The sequence below is a fragment of the Mustela putorius genome, unplaced genomic scaffold, assembly GCF_011764305.1.
Source record: "Mustela putorius furo isolate JIRA1106 unplaced genomic scaffold, ASM1176430v1.1 tig00000083_pilon_pilon_pilon, whole genome shotgun sequence".
Taxonomy (NCBI): domain Eukaryota; kingdom Metazoa; phylum Chordata; class Mammalia; order Carnivora; family Mustelidae; genus Mustela; species Mustela putorius.
Genome location: NW_025421273.1, coordinates 20,999,150 through 21,018,546, shown reverse-complemented (window position 1 = coordinate 21,018,546; position 19,397 = coordinate 20,999,150). Strand labels below are relative to the sequence as shown.

The 19,397-nt window shown below is 39.1% G+C and overlaps 1 long non-coding RNA gene across 2 annotated transcripts in view; it reads right to left on the bottom strand.

The window, feature by feature from the left end:
* The window catches only part of LOC101680943, a 32,618-nt gene extending 16,701 nt beyond the window's left edge, over positions 1–15,917 (bottom strand). Inside the window, exons 1-4 of one of the 2 annotated variants that reach the window (XR_006605836.1) lie at positions 15,885–15,917; positions 11,715–11,761; positions 11,313–11,371; positions 5,587–5,651 (exon numbers count right to left, since the gene is read on the bottom strand). This is a non-coding gene — a long non-coding RNA (uncharacterized LOC101680943). Of the gene's footprint in view, positions 1–5,586; positions 5,652–9,402; positions 9,462–11,312; positions 11,372–11,714; positions 11,762–15,884 lie in introns of those variants that run through there. The other variant, XR_006605837.1, reaches the window with a different exon arrangement.
* Between the last annotated feature and the right edge of the window lie 3,480 nt (positions 15,918–19,397).

Sequence of the window (19,397 nt, the reverse complement as noted above, 5' to 3'; positions counted from 1 at the left end):
CAATAGATGTTCAGGGCACTGTTTTCATAGTGGGTGCTATTTGAGCTGGATCATCAAAGAACTCATTTTTTTAAAAAGGTAGAATAAAGTAGTCTGAGTAGTAGCTGTGGTCTTTGATGTGGAGCCTGGTGAAGCACCTTTGTGGGTAAAGTGGTAACAAGTGACACTGCAAATGCAGACCAGGATCCAAGGACAGAAGGGCTTGCAGCCAAGCTGAGAAGTTGCAAGTTCTGCCCTTGAGCACTGGAGGGGCAGCCAAGGAAAGAAGGTGACTATGTGCCAGGCACCAGATCCGTCTTTCTCCTGTTCCAGCTGCCTTTTGCGCAAGACTCAGTGTGTTAATATTTGTTCTCGTAACAGGTACTTTCTGAGTTCAAGGAAATAAATCCTTAAGGTTTTTTATTTCATTTACAGTCTCAGCAAACTCAACAGAAGACATTGTGTCCCCTGAGGTTTCAGTGGAGGTGAAAACACAGGGAGTAGACTGGGTTCAGAGCTCTCTTCAGATTCCTCTGAGTATTGCTGATGCATATAATGTACTTTGCCTCCAAAAAATAAAATAAAAAATAAATAATCAAGAATAATACAAGAATTGTAATTCTTGGTGCTCCCTCTTCCCCATAACTAAGAGACATGAGAAACTAGGCAGGATTTGTTTTTGGTCACCAGGGCACTCAGCCCCATTTTATCCTCAAAGCAAATTAATTCGGATATGCTGTGGAGAAGCGGGACCAAAACACGTATCCTGAAGGACTAATCTGCACAAATGAGACTTACACCAGCTTTATCACCCCATTGGTACTCGTGGGTATCTCTGGCAGGAGGAAAACCAGACTGTAGGTACACAGAGCAGAGTTGTAAACTATGAGAGCTTATGTAGCATTTAGGTAGAGAGGCCAGGATCATTAGATTCCTACTTTCCTCTGTTCCCTGGAAGCCACTTTTCCCTGATGGCCCAGAGGGAGGGAGAGGAGACTTGCCAGAGCCAGCCATCATGAGACCATCTGGGAAGACTAGCCTGTTGGAGGTATATGTTTAATTTCTGTCCTTCAGGACCCACTAGGGAGATAGGGGACTTAAAAACTGTTTGAGTTCCTCACGGTTAGAGGGACCCTCTCTGAGATTTCACAGGCTCCGTCAATGCCTCACCTGCAAGTTACTGCTCAAATAAGAAGCCTCCATTAACTCTTCAGCTGGAAATGCACCCATGTATTTTCTGAATCAGCAAAGTAATTTGTGTTCAAGGATCTTAGAACACTATGGCAGGACAAAGAGAACACCGGTTTGTAACCCAGATCACCCTGATTTTGATATCTTGCTGTGCCATGGGCTTGCTCTGTGACCTTGGAAATATATTTATTTATTTGAGTCCGCATCACTTCTACTATTAAAGAGAAGGTACTACTGACTGGAGATTGTTGTGAGAATGAGCTGAAGCTCTATGTAAATGACTGCTTAGTTATTATTCAGCCAGGCCTAAATTCAAGACTCCTTTTGTACTATGTAATCTCTGGATAAGACTTGAAGACAGTTTCTTAGCCTTCAGATATTTGAGATCCTCTTTCTGAAAAATGACATTCATCTTGCTATTGGTTATAAGAATTAGTGGAAATGGAGATAATATGCCTAGCACAGTTTCTGGTGTCTGGCAGATATCCAAATATGATAACACCTCTTTTTATTTCTCCATGATGTTGTCTTGTCTCTCCCATTCTTCATTTGGTGAAAAGACTATAAAGACTCTCGGAAGGTTAGAAGCATGCCTGCTCCCAGACATCTTCAACTTATTGAATAAATAAAACACAAAGATATGCTGAAAATTGGGTTGGCAACACTGGGGAATAAGAGGAATAAATCTATGAGTGACTTCCTATAATATTAGATTACAATCAAAATGCTCTGTGTGGCACAAGCCCAACCTCCCGAGAGTCCTTGTTTTTGTCACCACCGTGTAGACGCACTGGTTTCACCATGTCCAGAAGCGGCCATCACCTCTGAGACTTTGGGCATTTGTGCACTTCCTTTGCCTGGGATATTGTTCCCATGAATTTCCATCTGGCTGTTTCCTTCTTGCCCTTTGAAATACTCCCTCTGGTTGGGAGATCATTTCTTTATGGAGCTTTTCCCAGGCCATGCTTTCAGAGTTAGTATTTTTTCCTTTTTTTTTCTTTCTATTCTTCACTAATTTGTTTCTTTCATATAACTTATTAACATCTAAACTTTTTAAAAATACTTTATTTATTTATTTGTCAGACAGATCACAAGTAGGCAGAGAGGCAGGCCCAGAGAGGAGGAAGCAGGCTCCTCATTGAGCAGAAAGCCTGATGTGGGGCTTGATCCCAGGACGCTGAGATCATGACTTGAGCCAAAGGCAGAGGCTTTAACCCAGTGAGCCACCCAGGTGCCCCTATTAACATCTAAATTATAGTGGAGCATATTTTTGAGTTTTGCTGCACAAATCTTCCTGGTTCAGGATAATTTGAATTTAGCTTTTGAGGAGCTAGGAGGTTTAGGTGAAGCTGACTTCATCCCAGGCTCCGGGACAGGATTGCATGACATAGAACAAAATGATCGTTAAAGTTTAGCCCTCTGCTCGTGGTGATGGGTACAAAGATCTTTCTCACTCTCAAATCAGAATAGTGTAGCCAAGGGAAACTCAATTCTGGGCCATAAAAGTGATTGGAGAAGCAGCTTCCTCTTTCCTATGGACATGAATCAGGAAAGATGTAGAGGCCAGAGCTAGAGTAAAGTAAAGGGAAAGAGAAAGGAAAATGTGTGTGTGTGTGTGTGTGTGTGTGTGTGTGTGTGTGTGTGTGTCTTTTTTCTGATTATCATTTAAATAGCTGGATCAATCTATCCCTGAACCGGACCCACTGACAGAGTCTTCAGTTACATACCAAATGTATAATTGACACTTTAACAATGCAAGGGATAGGGACACCGATCCCTGCGATTTAAAAAATCCATGTATAACTTTGACTCCCCCAAAACCTAACTACTAACAGCCTTCTGTTGACTGGAAACCTTATGATAATATAAACAGTGGATTAACACTTAGTTTGGTGGTGGGTATTATGGAAGGCACATATTGCATGGAGCACTGGGTGTGATGCATAAACAATGAATTTTGGAACACTGAAAAAAATAAAATAATTTAAAATAAAACTTAAAAAAACAGTTTATATATGTATAATATACAAATTTTTACATTAAAAAGCTGGAGGAAATAAAATGTTATTAAGAAAGCCATAAAGAAGAGAAAGTGCATTTATCATATATATTGTATTTGTCAAAAATCTGCATATAAATGGATCCACAGAGTTCAAACTCATGTTGTTCAAGAGTTAACTGTATTTCTTTTGATATTTTTGAGCTGTTTTCTGGCATGTTAAAAAATAATCAAGATAGGTAGAGTTGGTTACTATCAGTCTTTAACACTAAACTAATGCTTCAGGAGGGAAGGAATTAGGTTTCTTTCTTAGTTATATCATTCATGCCTAGTATAGCGGTAGTTATAAAATAAGTTCTTAATAAGTCTTTGTTGAATGGATCAATATGGTATAGTGCCAAGCTCTCAGGGGGCTCTAGTCTTCTCCAGGTGTGGTCTCACACAGACATTTGGAGTGTTGAAAAGGCCTGGGAATGGTTGGGTTGTTTCATAATGGTGAGAAGTGTAGAATATCCAAGATGTCAGCATCAACTCGCAGATTTTTAGGAAGGTTTTGTACCTGGATAGATCTAAATGAAGGCTTCATGTTGAGGCAGTTTCTGAGCTCCCAGGGTAGGTTAGGCATGTTCAACTTCACCTGAAATCCTACCTTTTTTTACTGCTAAAATCACTCTGTGACTGCTGATACTGAGTCATAGAATCAGAATTTTCAAATTAAAATAAGACCTAGGGATTCTGTAATCTTACAGATATAGAAACATGTGTCCATATAGTTAAATAATTGGTCATGCAGCTCATCACACATCTCTCCACACCACAGTTTTTTATTGCTCCTTCCTCTCTTTCTTCTCCTCTTTCTTTCATTTCAGATATCTTCACAGATGACTTTTTCTTTCCCTGACAACCATATCTATAATGTTGGTGCCATACTTATACTGGCAAATACAACAGGATCTTTACCCTTAAGCATCTCACAATCTAGTAGAAGATGGAGAAAAGGCAAAGGACATTTATAAGAGCATGTGGTCAGTATTGAAGGCTGTTGAAGCCCTTCTGTTGGGCACCGTAATCAGTTTGCTGGCTGAGGTGGATGAGTAATGGCTGTTGGTGGTTGAAGGAAGGTTATGGGGAGCTTCAAAAAGGTAAAACATGAACTGAGTCCTGAACTCTGCCTCAGATAGAGGTCAACAAAACATTAAGACCAGAGTTAAGGTGACTTTAATAATTAAACATAGCAGAAGTATGGTTAATCAGATGGGCAGGGTTGAGAGTTGAGACTGTAGGGCATGTGGAGGTTGTATGTGAATGGCCTTGCTGGTCATACAGGACCTCTAACATCGCAGGGACAGCAAGCCTTTGAGAGATTATCAGCAGGGGAGAAGCATGGTGAAATGGGCATTAGAGAGTGATTGCTCTAACTGCCCAGATTGATGGTTGGATAGGACAGATGACAGGCACAGAGTTAGGAGGCTGTGTCAGTAATCAGGGTGGGGGTGAGGGGCTGGTGAAGGCTGGTGGAGGTGTGACAACAAAGACTGCTATGACAAGACACCCTGACACTCTGATGCTTCACTAGCCTCCCTCCTCCCTCCTTCCCTTACCTTTAATGATTTCTGGATGTTCTGAAGTGGAACCTGGCAGATGGCATTTTAAGAAAAAATGACTTCACAGCCCCAGGTTCCGATCTGATTTATATATTTTTCTACCAGAAGGAGATGAGAATGCAGTACCTTCTTAGGTAATTAATGATTCAACATGGTGCCTTTGCAAAATGAAACTGAAGCGGCTGGAAGCCTCATTTGCAGCCATAAGAATTCAAAGGACACAAGAAGGCTGATTTGTGATTGTTGCTTTTCCTCAATAAAAATTAAACTGATTACAAAGAGCTGACAATGAGACAATGTCTTGCGGAAGTAATGTTTCTGACATTTCGCTGAGTGTTTACCACAAATATTCAAATTTATCATTCTTGACATTCTTTAGAAAAATAGAGATAAAATATTATTTTGGTCCTGCAATATTTGCTTGTATGCACATTTATATGCATGCATAATTGATGGAAAATTAAAAGATTTCTGAGCTCCCTTCATACTCATTTTTTAAATTAAGGACTCTGATGAAAGATCATGGAATTAAGCCCATAGAGCTTGCACTTTGGCTATAAAAAGCATTTAAGGAGTGATAGCTATTTTCTGTAGCAAGAATGTGCCCATCATTAAAATCCTGGGATTCTTTTGTGAATTCAACTTTTGGAGAAGAATTATTAACAAAAATCATAGATAGATAACATTCATATGGCCCTTGAAAACCTACGGATATGATCTTATTTAAGTATTTCAATGATCATTTTGATATTATTATTGTCCCATTTCACAGATAGGACCAGGATTCTACTCTCTGTTTGATATCAGACAAACCTGTGTGCTGTCAAGGTTTAGCTTCCTTTTCTGTACATGGAGCTGACTGTCCTTGTGTCATGGAGCTGGTGTCAGGATCACGGGGTCCAAATAAAACACAACACAGCCACTTGTTAATAACATTCATTGATATTATGATAACAACCACTCTATTTACACTAGGCCATAGTTTAATTCTGACTTTCTTACTTTCTTATTTATGTTTTAAGAGTCTTGGGTCATTGTAAATCAAAGCATTCATTCCATTGTTATATAAGCTCTTCTTTTGTGATGTGCTCTTCTGTTTGGTTTTCCTTTCATTCCATTCCCTCTACCATTGGTACTGTACACAGTTTACAAAATTCCTCTAGTACTGCTCGCCTGGTCTTCCCTCCAGCATCCTTTCCATTCATTTCATCATCCATGATGACACTATGTGGATGTTCCAACACATTACCTTTGGTTATACTGCTTTCCTGATGACTTTTTGCTGTCTACAAAATTGAGAACATATTCCATCCCTACCACTCAAGGACTCCTGTATCCAGGTTCTGTGGTACAGGTCTTGTATCTAAGTCCTTCCTAAATGTTTTCTGTGAGTGCTAAACCAAGAACAGCTTTCGCTGATGTAATGTTTTATAATTTATTAAGTGCCTGTGGATGTCCATGGCATTTGATATGAAAACATTAATTTCTTCTGTCATAGCTATCAAAGACATGTTTAATTGTATTACATTGGAAGTGTTATGGTATTGCCTATTGGAAAAATGCATTTTTTATCTCAGATTCTTGGGAAAAAAGTGATTATTTCTAAATAAGGTACACACCTGTTAAGATGGATACAATTAAAGAGAAAGACAATTTCAAGTGTTGTTAAAGATGAGAAGCTACTTGATCATTCATACATTTCTTTTGAGAATGAAAAATGGTATAACTATCCTGGAAAACAGCTTGACAGTGTTTAAGAAAGTTAAAAATGCATTTCTTTTTTTTTTTTTTTTAATTTTTAAAGATTATTTATTTATTTATTTATTTGACAGAGAGGGACACAGAGAGAGAGGGAACACAAACAGGGGGGAGTGGGAGAGGGAGAAGGAGGCTTCCTGCTGAGTAGGGATCCTATGCAGGGCTTGATCCCAGGACCTTGGATCATGACCTGAGCCAAAGGCAGATGCTTAACGACTGAGCCACCTCAGTGCCCAAAAAATGCATTTCTTTTTTTTTTTTTCTGAGATTTTATTTATTTATCAGAGAGAGAGGGGGGGAGAGAGCGAGCACAGGCAGACAGAATGGCAGGCAGAGACAGAGGGAGAAGCAGGCTCCCTGCCGAGCAAGGAGCCCGATGTGGGACTTGATCCCAGGACCCTGGGATCATGACCTGAGCCAAAGGCAGCTGCTTAACCAACTGAGCCACCCAGGCGTCCCAAAAAATGCATTTCTTATATGACCTAACGATTCCACCTCTGAATATTAACCATAAAGTAATGAACCGTTTTGTACACAAACCTTATCACAAATATTCAGCTTCATCTATAAAAATTAAAAATAGCAGCTTCATTTGCAATGGCCAAAACTTGGAAACAACCTGAATGTCCTTTAGAGAGTGAAGAGCTAATCAAACTCTAGTACATCCATACAATGAAATGCTACTCAGCAAAGAAAAGGAGCAAAGTATTGATTATACAACAGCTTGATGGTTCTTAAGCACAATAAACTGAGTTCAAAAAAAAAAAAAACAATTTAAACTGTTGTGGGGCGCCTGGATGACTCAGTCGGTTAAGGGTCTGCTTTTGGCTCAGGTCAGGATCCTTGAGTCCTGGGATGGAATCCTGAGCTGGGTTCCCTACTCAGCGGGGAGTTCATGTTTCCCTTTCCCTCTGCCCCTCCCCCTTGCTCTCTCAAGCTCTCTCTTTCAAATAAATAAATAAAATCTTTAAATAAAATGTTGCATACTATATGATTTTGTTTATCATTCTCAACATGGCAAAATCAGAGAGAAAGAGAACAGATGAATTTTTGTCAGGGGTTAGAAGGAGGATATAACAATTAAAGGAGAATTAAGGATTTCCTTTGGGGTGATGGAATAGTATCTTGATTGTGCTGGTGGTTTTACGAAAGTGTACAGTTCCAAAAAGTCAGAACCATACACATACACAGACACAAATGCAGAAATGAGTGTACGTGGAAACTGGTGAATTCTGCATATGGTCTGTGGTTTGGTTATTATTATGGTGTGAATGGCTACCATGGTAAATGAAGATGTTATCACTGGAAGAAACTGAATGAAGAGTATATGGGAATTTTCTTTACTCTTTTTGCATCTTTTATGTCAGCCTAAAATAATTTCAAAATTAAGGAAAAAAGTAGAAAACAATCTGTAAAAAAGCCCAGTTGTTTTACCACAAAGGTTATTTGTGAGCTGATTTAGAAGTCCTGGTCCAGGAGCTGTTTTCAAACTCCTAAAATGTTAGAGAGGAAAAACAAAACAAAACAAAACACATCCCACTCACACTCTGACACAAAGCAAGCTGGTTCAATAGACTAAATAAACCTAGAGTTGATAGATGATATAGATTATTTTTAAAATCTTTTTACAAAGAAGAAACCTGAAGCTATCTGGACACACTATATCCTCTATAATTTGTAGTATGTAGCTTGATACTATAACATATAAAAGCAGAGAATTCTTGTTCCAAAGGATAAGTTTTCAGTGGTTCTTTTTACATTTATTAATTAATTTATCAATTCATCTGTTGAATGATTTTATTTGCTTCTTTTTTATATACCATGAACTATGCCAGAAGCCAAGGATACAACGATCAAGAAAGCAAGACTTCAAGAAGCCATTATAGTGAGGGAGATATTACCCAGTAAATAAAACAATGATTAAAATTGTGACATGTACAACACAAGAAATGGGCATGATGTTATAAAAACAAATGACAGGGATGCTGATTGATTCTGGACGTAGCGATAGCTTCCTAAAACCAGTGTCTTCTACCCCATTTCAGATCACTGTGGAAAGACAACAAAGATCCAGTGGGGTAGAGTATGGAAGGAGAGTCTCCATTCCAGTAATGATACCAGATAAGAGGGGCCAGTGAAGAGGGGAGGAACGGCAGGAGGGTGGAGGCTGTTGATCTGGAATCAGGCTAGGTAATTTTACTCAGAAATATAGAGAACAGGTTTTCCTGTGAGGTTTTTGAAGTAGCTGGTATAATACCTTAGTTAGTCATGAAGAACACCCAATTCCCTGATGAGAGATACCTGGGGACCCAGTAGAGTTGGTAGTTGGAAACACAACCAGTATCAGTGAACTGAGCAGAGAACAGACATGTAATCTCAGGAGGCTGGTATGTGACCTGGGAAACTAGCTAGAAGGAAAAGAGTCCTTGCTAAGGCTGAGCCTGAAGCCTATAGGTTTATATCAGCTAGTACCCATGGCTTTCTCAACTTTGAGTAATCCCTTAGCCTCCTGCCTAATATTATAATCTTTTCCTTCATCTATGGGCAATGTTTAATCTTAACATGAGGCAGGAAAAGCTTAAGATGTATGAAGTCCTTAGGTCAGCTTTTGAAGGTCAGTTTGATAATTGACTACTTCCTTATAAACCTTAAAGGAAACTGGTCCTTCCAGTGTGATCTTGTTTGCCAAGGAACAAAAACAAGTTCCCCAGAGGGTATTAAGTGGCAACACTATGGCACTTAAAAATGACGTTCTTGAACAATTCCAAACCACCTTTATTCAGCAAACTGTGGTTTGTCTACACAGGACACCAACAACAGGAATCATTAAGATGTCCTCAAAAACATCTTCATCTTTCCTTTACCAAACTTCTCATCATGTTTTCTTTGCAAAGGTGTGGATGTCCAGATGTCATTGGGAGCTCTGATATCTGAGAATTACCACAATAAGCATGTAGGTCAAAGTGCCTCATCATGATCTATGTCATGCATGATTAAACTAAAATTCAGAGTGATATAAACATAGGGAACACACAAGTTCTAAGAGTGTTAGTGGAGGAAGTTACTGTCAGGTGAGGGGAATAGGGAGAGTTTCAAAGTGGAGGTGGCAAATGAATAAAACATTAAAGAATTGATAGTGTAGAGACCATGCAGTTGCATGACTCAGAGCTCCTTTCAAGAGAACCTGCCACAAAAAAAAAAAAAAACAAACCACACACACACAAACAAACAAGTGTATTGATAGCCTCCAGTTGCCATACCTGTTCTTTGAACCCATATAGCATCCACCTGAGGCCATGATTCCCAGTCAGTGACTGAACATAATGGGGCTACTAGGGAGAGGCTATTTCTTCCCAGTGTAGGACTTCTCTAATGAACAACTTTGCTCCCAGACTCCCCTTGACCTTGTTGAAACTTTCTTAGAGATGCAATGCAGTGTCATTTTCTTTCCTTCCCTCTTCCCTTTCATGGGTGCAATAGCTACATTATAGTCTGAAAGCTCTTCCCACATCTGTACACATGTCTCTTTATCTTTCACAGGTGTTTCTGTGGAGGGATTTATTTCCCCAATAAATCTCGTCTACATCTAATCCTGTCTTGATGTCTGCTTCATAAAGGTTCTGATTCAGATAAGGTTTTGGAGAGATTGATTTGATTTATGGGTAGATTAATCAACATGATCACAGCTTTGCTTAATTTAATGGACATATCCACACCCAAGTATCAGTCATGTGTGGGATCACCCTTGTTTCCTTAAGAATTGAAACCAAAAAACACCTAGACCTACAATAGTGCTCAAGCTGGTCTGAAGGGTTAACATACTTCAAGGTCACTCCTTGCCTGCTGACTTAAGGTCCTTGATCTGTAATAGAACTCATTTATTTACTTCCTTGAGATTTGCAGACCACTGGCCCTGAGGAATGAAGGACCCGAACTTTCCCAGGCCACAGAGGCCAGCAAGTCCTTTTGAAGCCCCCTTAGCTTTCTGATTAGCTCAGCAATCTTTTTTTTTTTTTTAGCTCAGCAATCTTTTAGCAAAATATTTTTCTTTTCTAAGATCACACAAATGACTTTACTGACCTCCCTTTGTGCATCTGTAGGCCTTGCCCTCCTTTGCAGAAGGAACAGAGTACTCTTGCACAATCCCTTGGTACCGAGGAAACAGGCTTTTTTACACACCCCACAAAGTCTCCTGATCCCGAGCACCAAGGAACTTGAACTTCTTGCACAACATCTGAGTACCAAGATAACTCTGTAGCTGACATTACGGAGACTGCATGTAAGCAAGAAATGTCACAGACCACTGCACCTCCTTAACTGATTAAATCCCTTTAAAATTCTGTGGCCAGGCAGAAACCTGGGAGTTGGCCTTTGGACAAGAGTCTGCCTTATCTCCAGGCAGCCAGCCTCCTGAATAAAGTTCATATTCCTTCCCAATAAAAACTCATCTCTTAAGTATTGACCTTTCATGCCATGGGCAGCTGAACATGGGTTTCAGTAACAGAATGTGCCAAGTGGTAAAAGATCAGCTACACTGAAATCATCTTGTGCTCTGCCTGAGTAGTGGCCCTTGAGACCTGTAAGCTGCTTACTCTGATTTCCCTCAGACCCTCTCAACCCCAATCCCATTTAACTAAGGTGCAGAATCTGCCTCCTTCCTCTATGGACAGGTATGAATTTTCAAACATTTATCCCCTCAGGCTTGGTGTCTTAGTTATGGGATCTCAGAAGACTTTATCTTCACCTCTCATCAACATATTCATTCATTCAATAAATCCTACCTGAGGACTACAGACGAGAGAGAGTACAATGAAAGGAGTAGACTTTGGAGCCTAAATGCCTGTGTTAAGAGAAAGACAAATACCATATGATTTCAGTTATATGTGGAATTTAAGAAACGAAACAAATAAACATAGGGGAATGAAAGGAAAAATAAGATAAGATGAAAATAGGGAGAAAAACCACAAGAGACTCTGAATTCTAGGAAACAAAACTGAGGATTGCTGGAGGGGAAATTGGTAGGGCGGTAGGGTTACCTGGGTGATGGACATTAAGGAGGGCATTGGGTGTTACATACAACTGACAAATCACTAAATTCTACCCCTGAAACTAAAAATAAATGAATGAATGAATTAATTAATAAATAAGTAAGTAAATAAAATAAAAATAAATCATGGACCTACCTTTTTGATGAATAAGACTTAAATTCTCTGTGACTCAGTTTCCTCATCTATAAAAAAGAATAATAAATTACCTGCTCTATGAAGTTATGGTGAGAATATAAATATAATACAAATAAACATCTAGAATAGAATCTGCTATACAGAAAGTATTCATAAAAGTGATTATTAATTAGTATTTCTACGTGCCATAACCTGTGCCAGTATTTGGAAATGCAATAGTTAAGAAACGAGACAGCCCATGCCTTCAAGAAACTTTTGTTTTAGTAAAAGAGGCAAACAAAACAAATCATGCAAAAACAAAAACCAAAAATTCTAATAAATTCAATACTTTTTAATTAAAAATTATATACTTTGGCAAGCTAATAAGTGCTGTAAAGAAGAATGGGGTACTGGGCTGGTATAGTACTACATAATTTGGGGGGTCAGAACTTTCCTCCTGGGAAGAACATATCAAGAGAGGACAACAACATGTGCAAAGACCCTGTGGCAGAAAGGAGCTTAGAGTATTGGAAAATTAAAGAACAACAACAAAAAAAAGAGCAAGATGTCTCGACAAATATATGCATCCTAGAAATCTATGCTCACACATATTCTAGACATATTTTAAGGTGGTCCCTCAGTGACACCTTCATGTTTTGTCCTGGTTCCCTGCTGAGTTTAATATTGTTAGAATCCACCTGGACTTTCACATATGGAAACCCTATATTTACCTCATTACACCTAGGTTGTTTTTTGTTTGTTGTTGTTGTTGTTTGTTTTGTTTTGTTTTTTTTGCAGTATTTCTCTAACCATTTCCTGTGTATGAGCCAACTGGTACTCCGTGCTTGTCCCTGTGCTTATCCAACCCATCACTCTGAGAAGCATCTATCTTAGAAGAGTATAAACTCTAGATGCATTTCCCAAACTTCCCACCATCACTTGGTCTTGGGCTAGCTACAATTACCTACCTGTGCTTCAGATTACTCATCTGTAAAATTGGGATTAAAAATATTTTCCGGGACGCCTGGGTGGCTCAGTTGGTTAAGCAGCTGCCTTCGGCTCAGGTCATGATCCCAGCGTCCTGGGATCGAGTCCCACATCAGGCTCCTTGCTCCGCAGGGAGCCTGCTTCTCCCTCTGCCTCTGCCTGCCATTCTGTCTGCCTGTGCTTGCTCTCTCTCTCTCTCTCTGATAAATAAATAAAATCTTTAAAAAAAAAATATTTTCCAATCCATAAATCAAGTGCATTTGATGGGTTAGCACAAATAAAATAGTTCTATACTTGACAGCCTGTCAGTGCTAGGTATTGTTGTTACAAACACCATCATTATCATTATTTAGGCTCCTGCTCTTCCTTTGGTGCTCTATCTTGGCAGACACCGTCAGTGTTTCACTGTTTCTTCGTGAGCCTCCCCTTCCTCTTCACTCATGGACAGCCTCCCACGAACTTCCCCAGCCTGCATTTTGGGCCAATCAGAAGATGTAAATTCTGAGTGGCATTGGGAATGCCTAAGTGCTCACATGTGTGCACATGCATCCATCCAAACACACCCTCTACTTCTTTCACTCCTCAGGGACTCCTGAAATGGTGCATCTTCCTCCACTGTAGGTTCTGTCTCTTGCTGTGTTGATATTCTTCCCTGCAATCCATCATAAACGATAATTTTTGGGACAGCAACTGACATTTTAAGTGATCACGATCTTCAGTAAAATGGCACTAATTTTAATGCTTTCAACTGCTGCTCCTTTTCAAGGCACAAAGCAGCCAGACTTTCTTTTCACTGAAGAGATTGCTAATGTGATGACATCCAAACCATCAGCTGCCTCCCACATGGATATTGACAGCTGGGGTGCTTTCAGTGTGCTTTGCAGTTATCGGCCCCTCTCCATTTGCCTCTCTCGCAGATTAGATTGAAATGGTAGTGTTTCACTCCGGTTGAGACCAGGGAGTTTTGCAGATTGACAGTTATAATCACCATGTTTGCTTCCCAGCGTGTGGTATCTAAGTAATAGTCTCCATATTTATCTAGCGTTAATCAGGAAAGAGTCCAATCAGTTGGAGAGGGTTTTTTCAAACCAGGCCTAGAGAACTCATCCAGTAATGAATGTTCTTATTTCTGATGTGAGGCTGGAGTCTTGCCCCAGTTCTGTCTCTGAGCAACTGTTATCACCCAAGGACTAGGCCTTCATGAGGGCTATTGGATTGGTACAGGGGACCTGTAGAGAGGCCCAGCTCCTATCCTTCTTTGGAGATGGAACAATGCAGAGACTTCCATCACCAAGGAAGTAATCAGACACTGATGAAAGCAAGAAAATAAAATATGGTTTATTGCAGTTTGGGAATTGAGTTGCAGCAGCAGTAAAAAAGGGCACACTGACACATGGCTTTGTTGGTTTGTTTGTGTATTTGTTTGCAAAGGAATGAAGATCATGGTTTTGGGTGCTTTAATGAACTTTAAAGGTGATCTAGTCTGCCTTCCTTCTTCTTTTTGATAATGGGAAAATATCAGACTTTTTCTACTAGCCTAGAATCATTTGGCTAATGAGGAGGAACACAGAATTTACATGAAGGAAGAAGACAAGACATGAAGAAGCTTTACAAATGGGAGGTGCATTTGTCACAGTTATTTTGATTTATACTGTCCTTGACTTGAGGAGATGGAGGGGACCTTCAAATAATGAAGTCCAGCTCCCATTTTCTAACACCCCTAAGAAGGGCAGTTCAATTTCTCTTTGGATGTCTTCCATGAAGTATGGGTATCAAATATCACAAAGAATCAGAGACTGAAAAGGTTAAGTGGCAAGGGCAAGGAGTAAGCTCACCTGAGTGCTGCCCCTCATAATGGTAATGGTGGCAATAATTGTAATAATAGTGATTCTGGGAGGTGGGAAGCAGTCTAATATTGGACCATTGTTTATTCCAGACCAGGCAACTCCCAAAGGCTTTACATGAATCATATTAGTTAAACTTTTGCGTAATTCCATAAATCAGGTGACTTTTATTTCCTTAATTAAAAAAATATGGCTTAAAATACTAAGAAAATTCCTCTGGGTCAGGCAGTAGTCAAATGACAGAACTACAATTGTCTGATTGAAGGTTTTTCTTAGCCGCAATGCCATGCTGCCTTTCATGTACGCCTTTATGCACTCAGATCACCAGTTCAAGGAGAACATTCAGGTGGGGAGGCTAGTGAACAAAGGGGAGTTTGGGTTTGGTGTTTTCTTTGGAGAAAAGACTGCAGTAAATAATGAAAATAGCATGTGCTTAGGCAGAAATGAAAGTTCAACCCAAACAGAAGTTAAAAGTGGATAAACACAGCTAGCTAATTTTGGTTCTCCAATTGCTGTGTCTTCTGGGGAGGCACATCAAATGGCCCACTACTTCCTTATCTGTTTATTTTATTTTGTTTTAAGCTCACCAAGCAGAAACAAGTCTCTTCTCTGTGGCATGCCCATAAAAATTAAATAACACTTCTATTAAAGAAAACACAGGGATGGTTCATTCCATTTTCTTTGGAGACCTAGTCACCACTATCTTGCCTCTAGTATGATCATCTTAAATTGATTTTATTCTCCCAGTGGGTATGGTAAGTCTATTCCAAATAGTTGGGATGTTTTCCCAAAAGAAGAAAGTGAGCAATCTGAGCCACACTGTATCTTTTAGGCTTACCTGGAAAAGAGAAAGTGAATGTGGAAATTTCTTAAAGCAATAGTTTGGTATGTCCAAACAGTATTCTAAGTAGCTTACCCCCCATTAACAGATTGGCTGACAGCAATCTTTTGAAGTGTCGTGATCATTCATGATTTACAGAGTAGGAAGCTTCTATGCAAGAGAGTATACACTTGAACAAGGTCATAGTGTCAGTCTGCAGAAGAGCTAGGATATGTATCAATCTTGCTTTAGAACCAGATATAGGAACTATAGGGGGGATGCCATTTATGTGTAAATGTGGACACAGAAGTCCTCTCTGAAGAGGGGAAATCTGAGCTAGGGCCTGAAGTATGGGAAGGGGCTGGGAGAAGAACACTTTGATCAGAAAGAACAAGTGCAAAGGCTCCAAATGAGAACCACCACTTTCAAGGAAGAGCAAAGATATCATGATGGTTCTAGGAGGATATCTGAATAAGCAGTTGAAATGAGATTTAAATTCATTCAGTGTGCTTTCATACCCCATATTTACCACACTGTTACCTGACTCTCTCAATCTTACTGAGTGCTGCAGAGATTCCCAAGTAAGAATAAGACACAGAACTGCCCATTGATTTAGCATTCTAGAATCCTTAACAAAAGTAACATCCATGGTGTGGTGGTTGGCAGATAGGAAAGGTGAGAAGAGTAAATAGTATACTGGGAAGAAGAGACACTTTCTCAAAACCTTTTTCTGTTTGTTTGTTTTTTTCATTTTTGGGAATGCTAGAGGAGAATGTGGGGTCAAGAGAGGGTTTGTGAAAGGAGAAAAAAAAAGTGTTAATGCTGATAAGATTGATCCAGGAAAGAGAGAATGAGTCATGATGCATGAGAGAGAAATTGATTATGTCCAGAAATGTTGGTGCATGATTTGATCCTTAGCCTTTGGCTAAAAGGGATTTATGGACATCTAGGAACTATGGATGTGTGTTTCATCTTGTTTCCATACTGTGCCCATCCCTCATTCATATGAAGCCAAGCACGATCAATATATGATATACACGTTGCTCTTATTGGCAGTGGTTTTATTTTTTCCCCAAAGCTCATTGATTGATTCTCTCTTTTGTGATAATGAAATGAGATAATCATCCAATTAACTCATTATCTCATTCTCTCAACAAATATGCTTGACCATCTTCAATATGTCAGATATAATAACAAATGGAGGGATATAAAGATGAATAACATAAACTTAAATTGCTGCTCCTAAGAAGTTCTCACTCTTGAAGGATACAATGAAATATTCTACACCACATATTAGCAATGCTTTGCTCAATCAATGCAAGTTTTCTTTTTTATCTGTGGGATTGGAAAGAAACAGATATGTAAATCAGTGAGTTAGAATTTTAAGAATTTTTTAAAGCTCTTTCTCCTTATCCTCTGTCCCTTTCTTTTTATCTCTTCTTTCCTCAAATATTCATATATATATATATATATATATATATATATATATTTGATCAGGTATATTATAATGAATATATAATACATTATACCTAAATAAGTTTACATTATGCACACACACACAAACACACACACACACACACACACACATATATCCAGAATATGTAATGAGTTTTTACAAATAAATACTAAGACTAATTTCCCAATTAAAAATAGGGCAAATGACTTATACACACACTTCACACACACACACAAATGACCAATGAACATATAAAAAATTACATAAGTGAGCCTGGGTGGCTCAGGGGGTTACGCCTCTGCCTTCACTCAAGTCGTGATCTCAGGGTCCTGGGATTGAGTCCCATATCAGGCTCTCTGCTCAGCGGGGGGCCTGCTTTCCCCTCCTCCTTTGCCTGCTTCTCTCCCTACTTGTGATATCTCTCTGTCAAATAAATAAATAAAATCTTTTAAAAAATTATTTAAGATCACTAGCCATCAGGAAAACACAAAATTAACCATGAAAGAGATACCAATATACATCCTTTGGAATAGTTCAAATTAGAAAGATGGATGAAAAGTGTTGGTGAGGTTGTATACCAGCTGGAATTCTCACACATTCACAGGAGGTTGGAGTGAGTGTGTAAAATGCTACAACCAATTTGGAATATTATTTAGCAGTTGATCATATATCTACCTAAAACCCCACACCTAGCCATTACCCAAAATAGTTGTCATTACACAAACATTTCTCAGAAATGTTTACAACAGCTTTATTCATAATAGTCACAATTTAAAAATGTCCATCAACAATCAATAAACAAATTGTGATATGGTCATATAGAATAATACTATTTCTAAATGACATGAAAGAAACTACTGATGTACATAACGTCATGGCTGAATCTCAAAAATATTATTATAAAACAAAGAAACCAAACACAAGAGAGTATACACCATGATTCCACTTGTATGAAGTCAAATCCAATCTATGGTGATAGAAATATTTGCCTGTGGGGTTGAGGATTGACTAGAATGGGATAAGGGAAATTTCTGATGGAAAATGTCTCAAATCTTGATTGGGGTGTTGTGACATAGGTATAACAAGGAGAGTCATTTATCATATAGTTCACTTACTTGTGGAGCATAAAGAATAACATGGAAGACACTGTGAGATGGAGAGAAGATGTGAGATGGAGAAATCGGAGGGGGAGACAAACCATGAGAGACTGTGTATTCTGAGAAATAAACTGAGGGTTTTGGAGGGGAGGAGGTAGGTGGTAGGTGAGCCTGGTGGTGGGTATTAAGGAGGGCACATATTACATGGAGTACTGGATGTGGTGCATAAACAATGAATTTTGGAACGCTGAAAAAAATAATTTTTTTTAAAGATTTTATTTATTTATTTGACAGAGAGAGAGAGAGAGAGATCACAAGTAGGCAGAGAGAGAAGGGGAAGCAGGCTCCCTACTGAGCAGGGAGCCTGATGCGGAGATCAATCCCAGGACCCTGAGACCATGATCTGAGCCAAAGGCAGAGGCCTAACCCACTGAGCCACCTGGGCACCCCAAAAATAAAATAAATTTTTTAAAGATGGTCAAAACTCATCAAATTGTACACTTAGGATGGTACACAGAATTTCAAGAAAACACCATGAATTTTGTCTGTGGTGTGATTTCCATGATTTCCTTACAATGAAGGACAAAGGAGAGATTATTTAGGTGGCCCTAATATAATCACATAATTCCTTGAAGAGCAGAGTTTTCTCCACTCGTAAGAGAAGGAGAAATAAGAGAGCTTTTACACATGAGGAAGATTTAAGTTACCTTTGCTGGTTTGAAGATGAAGAAGGCACATGACAGGGAATGCAGAGGACCTCTAGAATAGGAGGGCTGACTGATAGTCAGTAAGAGTATGGGGACCTCAGACCTACAGCTGCAAGGACAACACTCTGCCATCAACCTGAAGAGTTGGAAGTGAATTCTTCCCCAGAGCCTCCAAACAAGAGCCTGGCCTGTCTGACATTTTGATTTTGGCCTTGTGAGATCCTAAGTACAGAATCAAGTTGGCCCCATCCACATGTCTCACCAACTGTAAGATAATAAATAGGTGTTGTTTAAAATCATTAACTCTGTGATAACTTGTTATTCAACAATAAAAAACTAACACATTTACAACCACTGTTTGTGCATATTACCTCTCTCTCTTTCTCTCTCAGTATGTGTACGTCTATTTGAAGGAGTTTAAGCAGGTTTAGAAACACAGTGATTTTTACTAGAAAACACACAGAGAAGAAGCTGAGTTTATCTCATGGATATAGATATAGTAAGAAGCCTCTGCTTCCCTAGCTGGTGAGGGGTAAGAAACTGATATAACAAACACAGGATTCTTAAATAGAGCTCTTTGTATTGCTAGAAAAGATAAATCTATGTTTAAAGGCAAAAATATTTTTATTTTCCTAAACATGTTCTTCTCCAGTTTTTCCATAGCTAACATTTATTGAGCTCTTATTATGTACCAGCCACGCTGTTAAACTCTTTCCATGTAGTAACTTGTGCAATCCTCACAAAATCCCTGGGAGGAACATAGGCACTTTCAACATCTCCAGTTTACAGATAT